This window comes from Lacerta agilis, chromosome 6, assembly GCF_009819535.1.
Source record: "Lacerta agilis isolate rLacAgi1 chromosome 6, rLacAgi1.pri, whole genome shotgun sequence".
Taxonomy (NCBI): Eukaryota; Metazoa; Chordata; class Lepidosauria; order Squamata; family Lacertidae; genus Lacerta; species Lacerta agilis.
In genome coordinates, this window is record NC_046317.1 from 49,207,866 (window position 1) to 49,225,868 (window position 18,003).

General features: G+C 42.7%; 1 protein-coding gene across 2 annotated transcripts in view; it reads right to left on the bottom strand.

The window, feature by feature from the left end:
- The window catches only part of FKBP5 (FKBP prolyl isomerase 5), a 47,799-nt gene extending 32,796 nt beyond the window's left edge, over positions 1–15,003 (bottom strand). Inside the window, exon 1 of one of the 2 annotated variants that reach the window (XM_033152535.1) lies at positions 14,932–15,003. The gene's annotated coding sequence lies outside the window, so the exon portion shown is untranslated. Of the gene's footprint in view, positions 1–13,968; positions 14,001–14,931 lie in introns of those variants that run through there. The other variant, XM_033152537.1, reaches the window with a different exon arrangement.
- Positions 15,004–18,003: the final 3,000 nt, after the last annotated feature.

Sequence of the window (18,003 nt, forward strand, 5' to 3'; positions counted from 1 at the left end):
CAAGACATGACTTTGATGACTGGCTTACACAATTCTGAAGGCATGACTAAGTGTGTATAAAGAATACAGTGGGCTGATTTACAATTTTGTGATCAAAATATTTTGGTAGATGTGAATTATTATTTGACCAGTTACTGTACTTGTGTAGTCCAGAGCCTATCAGTTTGCCAGTGAAATAGGACCACTCAGAAATGTGGGGAGGGGGAATATAAATGAGTAAACTAAAAGAAAATTCAAAACCCCTAGAAGTGGACCTATTTTCAGTGGTTTCCAGAGCCTACGGAATGTTGAGAGATTAGGATTAGGGGCTTTATGAGGCTAAAAATTCATCTCCCTGCACTCTGTGAAGAGGCTGCAGGAGAGAGGAAAGAAAATGTTATTACTTTTTCCACTCTACAAAATACTCCTTCCTTTGCTATACTATATGGCAAAAAAGTGCTTTGGCAGTCAGCCCTAAACATGAGCCCTTTAGCATTATAGCAAAGTAGGGAAAGTTAAAAGAGGGTGGAAACGGAAATATTGTGATTCTTTTAATGAATGACAGGGGCATCCAGAGGATTGGGTCTAAAGATGCTATGGTATCAGAGTGCTGGGTTCAGAACCTTTGAAGAGGAAGGGTCTTGTTTCAGTTCTCTTGAAGTTGCTTGTAATATGGCCTAGCCTAGTCAATCACTCTGTTGACTTGGATGGTGCAGCTGCAGCAGAGAAAACCAACTGCTTGATGGCCACACACAAAATGCTTGCTAATATGAAGCTCCCCTCCCCATTTTAGCAAGCAGTTTTAATGCAAACTGTTTTGTGCTAATGTACAAGCCCCTTTGAAGATGAACTCCCCAAACCAGTCCTGGGGATGGGAACGTCCCTTCAGAGGTGGTTATTATAGCAGCCCATCAGTTGATGGGCAGTTACAGCAATCCCCTTTGCCATCTGTAAAAATTCAATCACCTGATGTCATTATGGCCTATCAAAGTTGACCTGCAAAGAATGGAGGATTTGGGGATGTGGCCCAGCATCTGGATTAATTCATAGAAATGTGATATATGAATGAACACCTAAGGATACCCTATTAGATGATGCCATTTTATTTGCACTTTAGCAATCTGAGTTTTCCATAATTCCATATCCACTCCAACAACTGCAGGTTAGGATGTGCATTTCATGCTTATGAGTGCAAAAGGTAAAATAACAATAAGAACTCCCTTGCTTTCTCCCTCTCCCTTCTCTTTCCTGCCCAGTAGCCTCCTTGTTTTCAGATCTTTCTGGTCAATTCTTTTGTGTATATTAAATAATATTAACTACAGTGCAACCTTGGTTTTTGAATGTCTCAGCTACCAAATGTTTTGTAAGCCGAATGCCAAAAACACAGAAGTGAATACCCTTTGATTTTTGGTTTTCTAATGTTTCAGAAGTCAAACGGACTTCCGGAATAGATTATGTTCGAAAACCAAGGTTCCACTGTATATTGCAAACACTTTAATTTATGATATGGAAATTTAGGTGGAGAAGAAAGGCTTTACCCGCCCTATTCTTGGAACATTACCTAACAATGGTCTACACTTTTCTTGTAATAATATTGCTGAGTTTATCTTTTTGCTGCTTGCTCTCTTCTCTGAACAAGATTTTTTCAGAAACTGGGCTTCCCCTTTATAAAATAAAATTAGCCAACAGCAATCTGTACTTCCAGATTTTTACAGATTTGAACATTATATTTGGTACTGTAAACTGCTACAAAGGATTAGTAATACCTGGCTTTTTTCTAAGTTTCCCTTGTTTTCTCATCAAGCTTAATGGGATTCAGAAACAATTTGGAACTTAAACTGTCCTAGCTCCCCCAAGTGGCAGTATCAATTGTTCAAAAACCTCTGGAATACAAAAAAACACTATCAGATTGCTTGCATGGACCAATCCAGTTATGTTTTAATCAACATTTCTCAACATGAATGCAACAATGAGATTGTGTATCAATTATTCATTTATGTAATGTGGCAGGCAAGGAGGGAGATTGTTTCATATGAAAACAATTAATCATACTGATAGCATTCTTTATTACACACCAAAAGACTGATTTGATCGACCGTGGGAGCAGGGCCGGGGCGGGAGAGTGCTAGAGCTCTGTCTAGTCATGTTTCATGGGATCAATTCCAATCTGTTACCTCTGAGGATGTGGACAGGCTGCTTGGACGAGTGAAACCGACCACCTATCTCCTTGATCCTTGCCCATCCTGGCTAATAAAAACGAGCCGGGAAGGGCTGGGTGATGGGATTTCCGGGGTGGTGAATGCTTCCCTCTGCGAGGGAGTCTTCCCATATCCACTGAAAGAGGCGGTCATTAAACCGCTTCTTAAAAAAAAATCTTTAGACCCAGCCAATATGGCCAACTATCGCCCAGTCTCAAATCTACCATTCTTGGGCAAGGTGATTAAGCGGGTGGTTGCTGAACAACTCCAAGCATGCCTGGAGGATGCGGACCATTTGGATCCGTTCCAATCGGGATTCAGGCCTCATCATGGGACTGAAACTGCCTTGGTCAGGGTGGCCGATGATCTCCGGCAGGCTAGGAACAAAGGTGAGAGCTGTTTCCTAGTTCTGCTGGATCTCTCAGCGGCCTTTGACACCATTGACCATAACATCCTTCTGGACTGTCTAGAGGGGTTGGGAGCTGGGGGCACTGTTATACAGTGGTTCCGCTCCTTCCTCATGGGCCATGTTCAGAAAGTGGTGGGGGGGGATGAGTGTTCAGACCCCTGGGCTCTCACTTGTGGGGTGCCTCAGGGTTCCGTCCTCTCCCCCATGCTTTTTAATGTCTATATGAAGCCGCTGGGAGAGATCATCAGGGGGTTTGGGCAGGGTGTTAATCAGTATGCGGATGATAACCAGCTCTAGCTCTCTTTCAAATCAGAATCAGTGAAGGCGGTGAAGGTCCTGTGTGAGTGCCTGGAGGTGGTTGGAGGATGGATGGCGGCTAACAGATTGAGGTTGAATCCTGACAAGACAGAAGTATTGTTTTGGGGGGAAAGGGGCCGGGCAGGTGTGGGGGACTCCCTGGTCCTGAATGGGGTAACTGTGCCCCTGAAAGACCAGGTGCACAGCCTGGGAGTCATTTTGGACTCACAGCTGTCCATGGAGGCGCAGGTTAATTCTATGTCCAGGGCAGCTGTCTATAAGCTCCATCTGGTATGCAGGCTGAAACCCTACCTGCCCGCAGACTGTCTTGTCAGAGTGGTGCATGCTTTGGTTATCTCCCGCTTGGACTACTGCAATGCGCTCTATGTGGGGCTACCTTTGAAGGTGACCCAGAAACTGCAATTAATCCAGAATGTGGCAGCTAGACTGGTGACTGGGAGTGGCCGCCGAGACCACAAAACATTGGTCCTGAGAGATCTGCATTGGCTCCCAGTACGTTTCCGAGCACAATTCAAAGTGTTGGTGCTGACCTTTAAAGCCCTAAACGGCTTCGGTCCTGTATACCTGAAGGAGCATCTCCACCCCCATCGTTCAGCCTGGACACTGAGATCCAGCGCCAAGGGCCTTCTGGCGGATCCCTCACTGCGAGAAGTAAAGCTACAGGGAACCAGGCAGAGGGCCTTCTTGGTAGTGGTGCCTGCCCTGTGGAACGCCCTCCCATCAGAGGTCAAAGAAATAAACAACTACCTGACATTTAGAAAATACCTGAAGGCAGCCCTGTTTAGGGAAGTTTTTCATCTGTGATATTTTAATGTATTTTAATATTTGTTGGAAGCTGCCCAGAGTGGCTGGGGAGACCCAGCCAGATGGGCGGGGTACAAATAATAAATTATTATTATAATTATTATTATTATCTAGAAGTATAAGTTTCTGCATTAATTAGGATTCTATGCCTACAATCTTATGTATATTTTTGTGGAAGCGAGTCAGCTTTTGTTCTGTAATAATTACCTCCAAGAAAATACTCATAGAATCAAGCCATATAATAATATTTCCTCTCCAGTTTGTACTGAAACCCCACTTTTAAACCAACATCAGATTGATCTCATTCAAGTTGAAACCAGATCATTATCTTCCCTCTCATCTCCACAGTCATTAGCATTATTATCTTCTATTGTAATTGCATTCATTACAGCAGAATCCTATGCTCTGCAGCAAGTTCTGCTGTGTTCAGTGGTGCTTAGTTTGAGATAAATATACACAGGATTGCAACCACAAGCTCCATGTTGCCAAACAAAAGAGAATGGGTGGAATCAAGAAACAACTTCTCAAAATCCAGTATTTCTGTTTTTCATTCAGTCTTGGGAAACTGAAACAGTTGAATATATTCATTTATTGACTGGGCCAATTAATATAATTACAGTACAGTGTACTGCTGAACTGTTCCTCTCATTCCTAGGACCAACAATGTATCAAAGGATTGGAGAAAAACATGGATTTGTTTGTATGCGTGCTTGCAAGGGTACCAGGTAAAATCATTTATTTGTTGAATGAATCTCCGAAACTAGTTGTGATTCAGCACTGTATTCTCATAAGATGGCAAACAAATGATTCTAATTGGTTAACATGCAAAGTTGTAAATATTCACAATTTGATAACTAAACAAATTGCAGAGCCGAGTTTAGATTGAGGGCGTGAAATAGGAACACTAGTTCACCCAGGAGGGCCAACAGTGTGTGTTTGTTTATGCAGAAGCAAGTCTCACCGAGAACAATGCAAATAAAAATACAAAATGCCACATACACTATGCAGTACACACAGAGGGACTTTTCCACATTTCTCTAAAGATGCTACCCTGAAATACTGTGAGATCCTTCAGAGCAGCACAATAGGAGAACCACCCTAAACAAATGCACAAAAGTGTCACATATGCAAAAGCACTGTGTAGGTATTCAAAGGTCTCTGAACCCCTGCCTATATGGTGTGAGTATAGCTACCATTCTAATGCAGATGCATAAATTATGAGTAAAGTGTTATTTATTTAGGGAGGTATCCTAACTCCCCCTCTCCAGAGCAAAGGAACCACTGCTTTTCCTTGTACCTAGGGTAGCCACCAGATGTCACACACACACACCCTACCTACTTATAGCTCAGGTTTATACATTTTTGTTGTTGTTCAGTCGTTCAGTCGTGTCCGACTCTTCGTGACCCCATGGACCAGAGCACGCCAGGCACGCCTATCCTCCACTGCCTCCCGCAGTTTGGCCAAACTCATGCCAGTCGCTTCGAGAACACTGTCCAACCATCTCATCCTCTGTCGTCCCCTTCTCCTTGTGCCCTCCATCTTTCCCAGCATCAGGGTCTTTTCTAGGGATTCTTCTCTTCTCATGAGGTGGCCAAAGTACTGGAGCCTCAACTTCAGGATCTGTCCTTCTAGTGAGCACTCAGGGCTGATTTCTTTGAGAATGGATAGGTTTGATCTTCTTGCAGTCCATGGGACTCTCAAGAGTCTCCTCCAGCACCATAATTCAAAAGCATCAATTCTTCGGCGATCAGCCTTCTTGATGGTCTACATTTTTACTAGGAAACAATTATCACTGATTTCAAAGAAGCCTAGTCTTACTAAATCTCATTTAAGTCAATGATACCTACTTTTAAGTAAATATATGTATAGGCTTAGTTGCTGTGGAAAAGGAAATCACAATTCCGACCCTTGTTGCTCAGAGCATTCTTTGTCTACTCACAAATCTCTCACTGAAAAGGAGTTCTTTTAGTTTAGCAGTGGAGGCTTCAATATGCATATGAAATGGTAGAACGTGGGGGACTATGAGCTGGGGGACAACAAAAAATTGCAGATTACACGTGTTGGCTGTAACTTCTTAGACAAATCTTGTGCTACAGGCCTCTAGTATTTAAAACAATTCCCAATAAGAAACTCATCTGATTCCTTCTATACTGCATTGTTCCCAACACTGGCAACCTAGTAACCCACTCACAAGCATTCCATGATCTGCTAATGGATTCAAATAAACTCTCTTAGAAAACTAAAGCATAGATTAAACAATAGTCTATTGAAAGATATTGATCCAGCTCTAAATGCATACTGAGCTGTGTGATATTACGAATAACCAATCACTTCTAATCAAAGGAACAAAGTAGACCAGTAGGACCTATATCAATACTAACTGTAAATGCAACAGTCTCACCCTTCCCCTTAATAGCTCACCTAAGACGGTCATTAAATGTCACTTTTTTTTACATATCATTTTTATCATCAGCAATACCATTTGATTTCTGGCTGTTCTGTTAACCATGTCTTCAGGGATTTATAACAACTGTCAGAGTTGAAGCCTTGAAGAACTGTTGCTTAGAAACTCAACCATATGGGTTTTTTATGCCATTTATAAAAACAGTTTGCCTACTGTTGATGAAATCCAAATGATAGCTAGAAACCAGATTTTCTTTATTTTTCTGGGGGGAAATCTAAGACAACTAGTCACTTCCAAAGTTCTCCTGTGCATCAACGGCAAAGGGCTAGTATACATTGGACTTTCACCAATATTATTTCTCCCAGTTGTGCTTTATATTTTTATTGATTCAAATGTATATGTTGTTGTATCCTAAAAGCTTAAGACACATAATAGTATATTAAACACAAACATAGACATCCCATTAAAATAGTACTACACCTCAAGCCATCTACCAATTTAACCCATACCAAGAAAAGTTAGTTAGAACAAAAAGATGATACTACACCAAACAAGGAACTTCTGAAGAAAATAACTGCAGAAGTATGAAGCAGCGACTAGTACAGTATTGCTTTCTGGAATATCTTTCAACACAGCTGCACAGCACACAAACAGTACCATTAAAATGCAGTCCTAGTCAGTCTCTGAGGGTGCTAAGAGAAGAGAGTTCACAGTAAGGCTTTCTGTGTTCAGTACTGTAGGTCTTAGACTTAGACCTTACATTTGTAGCCTGTGGGCCCTCTATGTAGCCTTTCATTTTCATTTTCAAATCATTTTATTCTGCATCCATGATGATTTGTGTTCATATCAAGGCAATTATCTCATTTTTAATACCATTTATGCCTACAGAAGTTTTTGGGTGGACATACCACTTTGCTTCCAGTCAGTGCATGTCCTGTAGCTTTCTGATGAATTTCCGTAACTTTTTATACCACAAATATCCTGTGTGGGCGTTTTTTTGGGTCCTGTTTTGATTGCACTATAGCACAATAGTGCCCCTCCAGGTGGTAACAACACAGTACCATATGGATCTTAGGACCAGGATGTGGAAGGTCTAGTAAAAAACAACAACCCAACACTAATGCATTATTATTGCATCACTGGCATGTTGCAGAATACACCTACAGAAGACCACTAGTCTGAAGGAGCCCCTAGGTATGCTGGCATATCTTTTTAAAAAATACATATTATCACAATGCACAATTGGCACATAGGCATTTTATAGAAGGTCGGGGGTTCGAATCCCCGCAACGGGGTGAGCTCCCGTTGTTCAGTCCCAGCTCCTGCCAACCTAGCAGTTCAAAAGCACGTCAAAGTGCAAGTAGATAAATAGGTACTGCTCTGGCAGGAAGGTAAACGGCATTTCCGTGCACTGCTCTGGTTCGCCAGAAGCGGCTTAGTCATGCTGGCCACATGACCCGGAAGCTGTCTGCAGACAAACGCTGGCTACCTTGGCCTATAGAGCGAGATGCGCCCCGCAACCCCAGAGTCGTCCGCGACTGGACCTAATGGTCAGGGGTACCTTTACCTTTTTACTTTTAATTCTATAACACCACAAGCAAATCCATTATTACATTTTAGGAAGCTTGAATAGACTACTTTTCAGCAGCATTCATGTCACAGGAAGCATCTGAAGTTGCAACTGAATTCTATTCCATGTAGAATTCTGCTCTGGAATCTGATAACAGAATCTGTTTCCATGTACCAGTAAATAATAATAATAATACCCCGCCCATATGGCTGGGTTTCCCCAGCTACTCTGGGCAGCTCCCAATAGAATATTAAAATCATGATAAATACATCAAACATTAAAAACTTCCCTAAACAGGGCTGCCTGTCAGGTAGTTGTTTATTTCCTTGACATCTGATGGGAGAGCATATCCAATAGATGTCCATGATATCCAAGTGGCCACACGATCTAGCTGCAATACTTGCATAGCAGAGGGTTGGACTAGATGACCCCCCAGGGTCCATTTCAACTCTACAATTGTATGATACTATGATTCACTGCAATAGCTGCGTTGGATAGAAAAACAACAGTACCATATTCTCCACTATACAAGATACTGTGCTTTCAAGATTTGAAAATATGCCACCTTGAAATAAGATAAATTTATTACATATTGACTGGTTGGAAAAAAAAATAGTAAGCCCTTTAACATCACAGTAAATGCCTGCCTGAACGCTATGGTTATAATCTGTATCTTCCTTTTACAAATTTGTTGTTCTCACTAATTTATCCACAAAACAAGGAAGTTCCCACAACTCATGGAATTACACTAAATTTTTTGAGACTGAGGCCAGTCCTTTGTCTCTTTATCTAGCCATTTTAAATCTTATTTTGGTACCTTTTAACTATATATGTGTGAAGCTTAACAACATTAGACTGCCTTCTCCTTTAAGACTTTCCCCTCTCATTTTGATTATATACAGCTTTCAAATCTTTCCCATCAGGCCCCTTTGCAACTTATGTGCACATACACCCATAAAGGTGTGAGTGTATACTGTGGGTTTTTTAAGATGTAATTTTTGCAGTGAAAACTAACCATTCACACCCAACAGTGTGAGACAGGAAGACATGATCAAAAAGAGCAGACCTGCTGCCAAAAACAGTGGACCCCAGCTGTTCCACTCTAACCAGATGGAGTGAACAGAAAACCGGAACTTGGATGCTGCCATTAGTTAAGCATCTAAAGCACCTAAAGCTACAGTATTATTGGCTTTTAAAAGGTTTTTTAAAAATCTATTTAATCATGTCAGGTTTCTACTGAAGTATATGCTCACCCATGTTTCCATTACTTTCTCAACTGTAATGAGGTAGAAACTTACTTCCCCCAAAAAAATATTTTATTAGTTTTCAATAGAGCAAAATGAAACTTCCTTCTGAAAATAAGAAATGGTAGAATCCTTGCAATTTCACCATTCCCAATCTCAATAGAGTAATTCTCATGCATTCTAATTGTATTACAGTGTTTCAATTCTGATTCAATATAAACATCCTTTCAGTTGGGTCTGGAAAAACATTTCAGGACATAGTCATGCTCAAGATTTACCAGCTGAGGTGCAAAAGAATCTGGCAGCATCCCCACTATGTTTGCCGAACACTATATATGTTTCCACAATGACAGATAAAAATAATAATTTAACTGTGCACTTCTGGCTACTGCCCAAACCTGGGTGTTCCAGGTTCGGGGATGAATCCAGCAGTATACTCAAACTGCAAATCTAAGTTTTCAGGTGGGGGGCAGGAGGGATGAAACCCTATCCAGCCTTTTAACTAACCAGGAACAAGTTCTGTCTTGTCTAGATTAAATTTCAATTTGTTCACCCTCATCCAGTCCATCACTAACACCAGACACAGTGTTCCTAAGATTTAGGTGGAATGGAGGGCAAGGATTCCGTACACAAGTAGTGGCTCTCACCTCTCCAAGGAGCCTGTCTGTATCCTCAGGCTGCACAAATTGCAAGGTATTCTTTAACACAGGACAAGCAGGGGCCAGTTATATCTACAGGACTGGTGTCAACTATAGCATCCACGACAGATATGATGACAGAACATGTGAATAGGATGGACTTATGGGTGGGGCAAGGAACGGCACAGGGAAGAAGCACAATTATGCTGTACCCTATATTCCTTGGTCATGTCCACACCATACATTTATAGCACAAGGCTTTCCCCCAAAGTATCCTTGGAACAGTAGTTTGTTAAGGATGCTGGGAACTGTAGCTCTGTGAGAGTTAAACTACAGTTCCCAGGAATTTTTTTTTTGGGGGGGAGCATGTGCCTTAAATGTATGGTATGGATGCAACCATTCACTCCAAAACTATAGCCCCTTCAACAATGCAACTTTACATCAACTCCTCCCTTTGGCTGTTTGTAAAAAATATATTTCCCTCCCTGGGTGGATCTTGAGCAAGAGCTATGTGTGCTCTCTGCAGGTCCCCTGCCAAAGCTATGTGGGTACTGTGTTGTGTGGGCTCTCCTTCCTCCCCTTTGGTGCTGTGTTTCAAAATGCTGATTGCAAAGAACATAAAGGCCACACTACTGGCATGTCCAACATTTTAATGGCATCCTTGTGTGTTTTCCCCTCCTCAGCTAAGCGTACCTTGCATATGGTGGCTATTCTGCTAGCATAGCAGTGGTGTATCTCCACTTCTAACATACAATGAGTACTGTATAGGATTGCTCTGCAAAATTATTGGATGCATTCATAACGTTTAAGGAAACAGAATAACATTTTAAAGCACCAGCTCTGTACCAATATGAAATACTTTAATTCTAAGCCACCAGCACAAAATATTTAGGAATGGGGGTGAATAGAAATTTTCAGAGTTGCCCTCAGAATACATTCAAAGCAAAAAGGCCAGAGGAAAGTCATGTTTCAAATACAGCTCTTTTTTTTTGTTAAAGATATAATTACCTAATGGCCATGTCTGTTTTTACTGCAAGACACCGAGTCTTATGGCACCCTGACCACTAACAAATGTAGTATGGATGGTATAAGCTTTTATGGGCCAGACAAACAAGGAAGGATTATACTTCATGCGTTTGATGAAGTTGTTCAGCTGCACAAAACCTTATACCGTAATATAATTGTTAGCCTTCCAGTGCCACAGGATGCTCTATTTTTTTAATGTATTGTTCCTTGGCCAACACTTAAAATATTGATTACTTATGCCTAGTTTCTAAACAGATTTATATGAAAATAAATCTAAATTATTTCAGTTAAAATATATTTGTGCAGAACTGGATTGCAAGGGTCAAAACTTTCCCAGAGGAGAGGAAAACTCAATGCACAAGAGTAGGAGAGAAGCAAAGAGGGTTGATATCGGAGGAATGCTGTGAATAATCCTAGGCTGAACCGGATGGCCACAGGAGCACTTATCAAGGTAGTAGCAGTTGCTCCTAGGCAAACAGGGAGCTAAGTCCCACCATCAAAAACAGGCATCAGATGGTTGTGTAGGGGACCAAGAGTGAGGCAATATTCCCAATTTCAGTTAAATGCACAAGATTGCTGTCAGTCTGCCTAACCCAATGGGCCTCCTTTATCTACACCACAAACAATAATCTGGTAAACAGCTCTGAGTTTTCACTACTTCAAAAGTGCAGCACTCAGCTCCATTGGTTTCTCTTTCATTCCAGCTAAGATGACCTACTGGGGTTCTCCCTAGAAGTACCACAATGCATCAACGGTAGTATAAGAGCAGGGGTCAGCAAACCTTTTCAGCAGGGGGCCAGTCCACTGTTCCTCAGATCTTGTGGGGGGCCGGACTATTTTTTTTTTAATGAACAAATTCCTATGCCCCACAAATAACCCAGAGATACATTTGAAATAAAAGCACACATTCTACTCATGTAAAAACACGCTGATTCCCAGACCGTCCACGGGCCAGATTTAGAAGGCAATTGGGCCGGATCTGGCCCCCGGGCCTTAGTTTGCCTCCCCATGCATAAGAACATGTACTCGTAAGGCAAATCCCAGGCCTTCACATAAAACCAGTTGTTGCAGCCTTGTATACATCTTACATATTTCTTAATCATAATCAATCCTATAAACTTTGTCTCCATAGTGACTCAAAGAGTTCAGCCATTAAAGGGTATATGACTGGAACAAATAAAATCACAACTGGGTTGCTAAACAAAACAGATGAACGAATTAGTTGTTCCATCTCACTTATGCTAGAACGAAAAAGCACCCAGTGAAGTTTCCACAAAACAAGTTTACAATAACTTTAGTTCTTTCAAGTCCCCTTATACTTCGTAAGGCACTCTTGAGAGCACAGAAGCTGTGAAGGGAAAAGGTGCTTAATCATTCCACGATGAATTGATTTTCATCCACAACTCCTGGCCACCAATCTGCCTTTATCTCCTCCCCCACCCCCATCCCCCCAGTTCTAGACACAAGTATATTTTGACTTAGAGGTTACTGACAACAATTAGCATAGAAACGAGTACTCTTCATAAAATGCAACTAGTATACTTTTGTATTCTACAGAAAAAATCCTGGTAATTTAAACACTGAAATGCATCCTTTTATCCTTCACTTAGTTATTGGTTCCTGAAGGATACACATGTGACCACTGTCAACAGGTAGTTGTTTTCTACCTACCAATATGTTTAACCTAAGGATGGGGAGACCTGGGTAATAATAGTTCTTTATTTTCAGAGGTTGGGAATCAGCCATTTTTATTATTCTTGTTCCTGGAAGGCCATGGTACAACCTGATGCCAGCATAGCACCTAAATACTCTCATTTGAATGTCTGCTACCTCCTCTGCAATTTCATCTTAACACCATGACCATATACAGATTCCAGGGGTGTACCATCAGTCAAAAACAGATTTCTCCAACAGATTGCCTTGTTTACCATCTAGTCTGATGAAAACCTTGCACATTATTTTGTGAAATTTCCTTGGCCTAAAAAAGGCATTGCCCTAATACAGATTTTGGAATTTTCCTATGAGACATGGCTCATGGCAACCTTTACTTTTTCTCAAAAAGAGGTTATATAATGAATTTTTAAACTCAAAATGTCTGTTAAACTTTACATTAAATTCCATCTTCCTAAAAGGAGTATGAATACAGTGAAAGTGTAAAATGACGGGTCATACAAAAATAACTCAATCAATTAGCATGCTAAGGATCCATTACGTTAGAATAGTTTTTATTGAAAATAATTTATGTTGCTCTTTGAAAGGCACTATGAACCCATGTTTCTAAGGATTCATAGTTTTTACAATCCCTTGTTATCAATACATGTGCCTATTTATTAGTAGTACATACATCAAATAAAAAATAAATGCAATAAACTAGCTATTGAAGTTTACTTTTAGCATTTTGCCATTTGTGACCAATATACCGGTAATCCAGCTTGGATTACAATCATGTTGAGAGCACCCTTCTTCTAGTAGGGGTAAACTTATTTTAGTATTTCTCATAATTTGTACAGGCTTTTATCCCTCTAAGTGTGTGTTATAGGTTTGGAAAGAGCATCCTTTAATCCTCTGGCTTGCAAATGCTTTTTGGCCCTCCTATGTCAAGATTTTGCACTTGTATATTGCTTTGTTTGTTGACTTTATTATTTCATTTTATTGTACTTTTATTAAACATTTTGTTTTAACATGTTGTTTACCACTTTGAGGGCTTTGGGGCAGAAAAGTAAATTATACATATACACATACATACACACACACACACACACACACACACACAACACACACATATTGACTGTAATAATAATAATCCACAGATTTGTTCTTCCTTTTCAGAAACAATTTTTGGGGTGGTTCTCTTGCACTCCTTAATAGGACTAATGTACTCTCTCTCATATACTACAATGTTTTCCTCTTGCTAGAAATTTCAATGGGATTTTCACATTAAAACTTTCCAGTTTCCTCTTTTTATGCATTAGGGAATTTCTATGGAGACTCCAAATACTATTTTGGTAAAGTATATAATGTTGGGAATATGATGGTGTTTCTACCTCCACAATACAAGGGGCTTTTGTACCATTTTGGAGATGAATCTACATGAAGCTTCGAAAGGCAAGATTAGACAAAAAGTTTTTAAAATAAACATTTGTAAATACAAGTGGGAAATGCCCCTCTTATAAATGATATATTACAGCTTTGGACAGATACTGCTGTTTGGAATAAATAAACTTTGTCAACTTTTCATTCTCGATTTCCCAAACAAAGACAGAACCCTGCTCATTTATTCTGAGTTACACTTATAGCTTCAAAACAAAGAAGTCAGGAGCCCATGAAACAACAAAATACACCGAGACATCAGTTCTGTCTCAAAACTTCTAACATACCACTTTAGCAAAAGGGTGCTTTCCCCCCCCAAAGGTCTTTTCTCAAATCTTTATTTAAGTAGGTCCAATTGCCTAGCTCCAAATCAGCCATCACCCAAGTCTCAGATAGTATGAAAAAAGGGAAGTAACATGAGAGCTTAAATTCCTTCCCCCCAACTCCATCTCCACCTCCTCCTTACATAATGAAGAGGAGACACTAATGGGGGGGGGAGCTAATAACAACATCACTACTTTCTCTCCGCAGTTCTGCTCCACTGCAATGACTGAGGCAGCAGCGTTTGTGTATATAAACACCCTCTAAACCCAGGTTGGAAATGCCAGGTGTCTTGTCATCAGCATCCAAAAAAGTGATTGCTCGGTGGTGGTGGCGAGAAGCGTCTTCACCCTCGCCCTGCTCCCAGTTCTTTCATTATTTTCATCGCCCCCTCCACCCCCCGACCCCAATATTTTATACACACAAAGCATCTGCCATTGTTCCTCCCCTCCTTTCCCCCCTTTTAATAATGGGGCTGTTTGGGGGGGGGGGGTTCTTCCGAAGAATAAGTCAGATAGAACGACGGCAAGTGAGAGAAATTCGATTTCCAAGTCTCTCAAGGCAACGCCTGGCTCGGGAAGTCGTGGCGGGGAGAAGAATAAACAGGGCTTGGATCCTACGGGGAAGTGAGCGGCCGGCGCCTGTTGTTATGGGGTTGGGGGGGGGGAGGGTGTGCGAGGCGCGCCATGGTGGCAACCAGCGCTTGGGCTGCCCAGAAGATTTCCCCTCAGGAAGGAGGGCGAAAGGGGCCCCTCCGAAGGGACCGGGGGTCGGGAGAGAGGTTGAGGCGCCCCCTTGAGCGGAGGGAGACCGGGCTGGAGGTCCCGCCAACCCAAGAGCAGCGCCCCTTCCTTCCCTCCGAGGTAGCGAGGAAAGCGCGCCTCTTTCCTGCCGCGAAGCCGCCGGGCCCGCGAGCCAACGCCGGGTACCTGCCCTCGCCACCGCCGCCGCCGCTGCCGCCAGCTTCTGCCGCTGCTTCTACCGCTGCCGCCGCGTTATCCGACCAGGAATGACATGAGCTACCGGCGTTGGCCGCGAGTCCCCTCCGCGAAGCCCCTCCTCCTGCTGCCTACTGGCCCTGGCGCTTGCCCGTCTGGGAGAGCGGTCCCCATGGCGCTTTCTCATTGGGCCGCTTCTCCCCGCGCGTATGTAAATAGCGCCTCCCGCTCATCCACAATCAAACTGCCTGAGGGGAGTCCGAAGTCTCGAGTTCCCGTCCTCCCTCCGGGAAAATAAAGAAGAGGCCGATAGATCGAGGGAGGGGAAGCCATAGTCCCACCACGCACCCACTTCCCGCCCGGCGCTACATCCCCGGGTCTTCTCAGGCAGCGGGCCGCCGAAGCCGCCTCGCCCCCGAAACTCACAGCAAGTCCCAAGGATGTCCCGGGCAAGCAGTTCTGCGAAATCCCATATATCGCAGAAGGCGCTCTCTTGCCTCAGGCAACCCGGTTCTCCCTATGTAGAGCAACTACTACCGCATTTCACTCTCTCACACACACACAACCCCCTGTGTACTTTTCCCGCTCCTCTCTGAAAGCTTAACAAGGGATAAAAAAAATGTAGGCTGATTGAGCAACTTAACCTCAATCAACCCCACCGAAGCAAACTTTTGAGGCACTTGAGGAGGCAGGTGGAGGGCAGGAAACACAGCAGACTTCGGTAACTCTCGCGAAGATCATTGCTGACTGCTTTGAACTGTGTAATTTGATCTGAGTAGAGAGAGAGAACCCTTCCGACGGAACGGCTCGAACACAACTTTTTGCCAACGCCTTCCAAAATAAGAAGAGGAGAGATCTCGCTTTCGGCTTTTCCCGTAGGGAGCTGGAGAGAAGCGGACAAAATTATGCCGCAAAAAAGGGGGGAGGGCGGACCTGAGCGGTGCGGCGTTTCACATATCATCTCGAGAGACTGACTGTATTGATACGATGCGTTCAGGGCCGGATTTAGGTTTGATGAGGTCCTAAGCTACTGGCCCTTTATATGTCCAGCTGTCCTTTGTCAACAACAAATTGTCGCTGTTTTTTGTGTTGAATATATGCTATATGGTAATTTATGGACCTAATAGGTATCTAAAGCCATTTGCACATAACAAAATATGTAAGTTTTATTTTATTTTTTATCTTATATTTTGGAAATGTACACCCAGTTTTTCCCCCCTTTAATATTTTTTGGTGGGGCCCAAAGCTATAGTTTGTTTAGATTATACGTAAATCCGGCACTGGACGCGTTCCAGTTTTATAAGCTGCCCCCCTTACCTAACATTGAAAGAGTCTCCTTGCCGGAAGATCGTTTCTGTTGCTTTTGAAAGGAACCCATGCAGGGCAAACGCAGCACGTGCCCAACTTCAGCCACGAATAAATGGCACCCGGGCTCGATCCGGCTAATTTGACTATCTAATTAACGCAGGCGGGCAGGATTGCATCTCTTCGATTCTCCTGCCCAGGTGCCAGCCATGAGCCACCGGCAACTTTCCTTCTCCCTCCGGCTCAGGTAGTTGCGTCGCCGGACCACTCTCGCCAAGATGCGCGCTCTTCTGAAGGGAGAGAGAGGAGGGCAGCGGATCGCGGAGCATGTGCACTTTTTTTTGTTTTTCCGGGAACTTCCACAATGTTACGAAACCTCGATCCGTCTCTCCTGGCCAAATTCTTTAGCGTGGAGACCACTTCTATCGCTCAGCCTAAACACACACACACACCGCCTTTTCTATGAATGTTTACGACCAGCTTCTCCAACACGAGAGGTCACCTAGCGGCTTGTTTCTCCTGAAAACGGGGTTGGGAGATCGCGAGCAAGCCGGCCGTGGACTGGATTAGCGTAAGATCGATCCTGAGGAGGACTATCGCGGGATCCTGAGGGCCATCAAGGGAAAGCTGGCTGTTGACGTAACGACCTCGCCTCTCTCTCTCTCTCCTCGCACCCCCCCCCCCACATGTGCATCTACATTTGGGGGGGGTTCAGATGAAAACTCGCCCCACCTCCCCAAGGAAGGTGGTAAGTCTGTGGGTTCCCGTTGTCACCCAAAACCAGCAAAAACACGAACTGCTGTCCTTAGCTCACCCGTGTAGATGCGAGTGTGGTTAATTGCGTTTGCACATCTGCTGTGTCACTTAGCAGAAAACAACAAGGAGCGAGTATGGAGTTAAATGCTCACTGAAGGCTGCATTTCCTTGGTTATGTGGGCTTAATATTAGACTGGCAGCATTATTCCAACGCATAATTCTTTCCTAGTTTGCCTCCTTTTGTGTATGTGTATGTGTATGTAATATATAAATATGGGCCCTAAGGAAACATGCTAGGAAAGAATTATGTGTTCAGATGATACATAATACGACTAGAAAAATAACCTCTCAGAAGTCAGATGGTGGATAAAGCAGAAATGCAATTGCTGTATTCTTGTGGTGATAGTGATCCCTATATATTTTTCTCTGAAGGCTCAATTAAATAATCTTGCAGGATTAATTCTTTGAGTTTGGGACAGTTAACTGATTAAATCTGCATTCATTTTCTTAAGAATAAAGGAATCCTTCCAAAGGAAAACTTCCCAGTGGTGTATGCCTAGGTTGCAACAGGCACCATATTGGGATACCTCTTCTAAGTTGACGAGGAAAAAGTGGGAAGGAGTAGCTTCAAAAGAGAAGATGGCACCTGCCACCTGCAGTTTTGTAAGATTTTTAAAATAGGACTTGTAAAAAAGCAGGTGGCATTCCCAATAATGAACACACACACACACACACACACACTGTACCGAATTACCTTTTTTATTGATCAAAAGCAGTTGATGAATCTAACTGCTTAGGCAGCTAAACATTGCAGTCTTCTTTCCAGTAATCATTCCCCTGATATGATCATTTTAATCTTCAAGGTGAAAGTGCTGCTGTTTGTGTAGCCAAAATGGCACCACCAACATGCACCTGAGAGGTATCAGCAGATGTGGGGGAATCTCAAGATTTGAGAAGTACAAATGATCAGAAATGCTCTCTCCAACAGCCTAATGATGACTG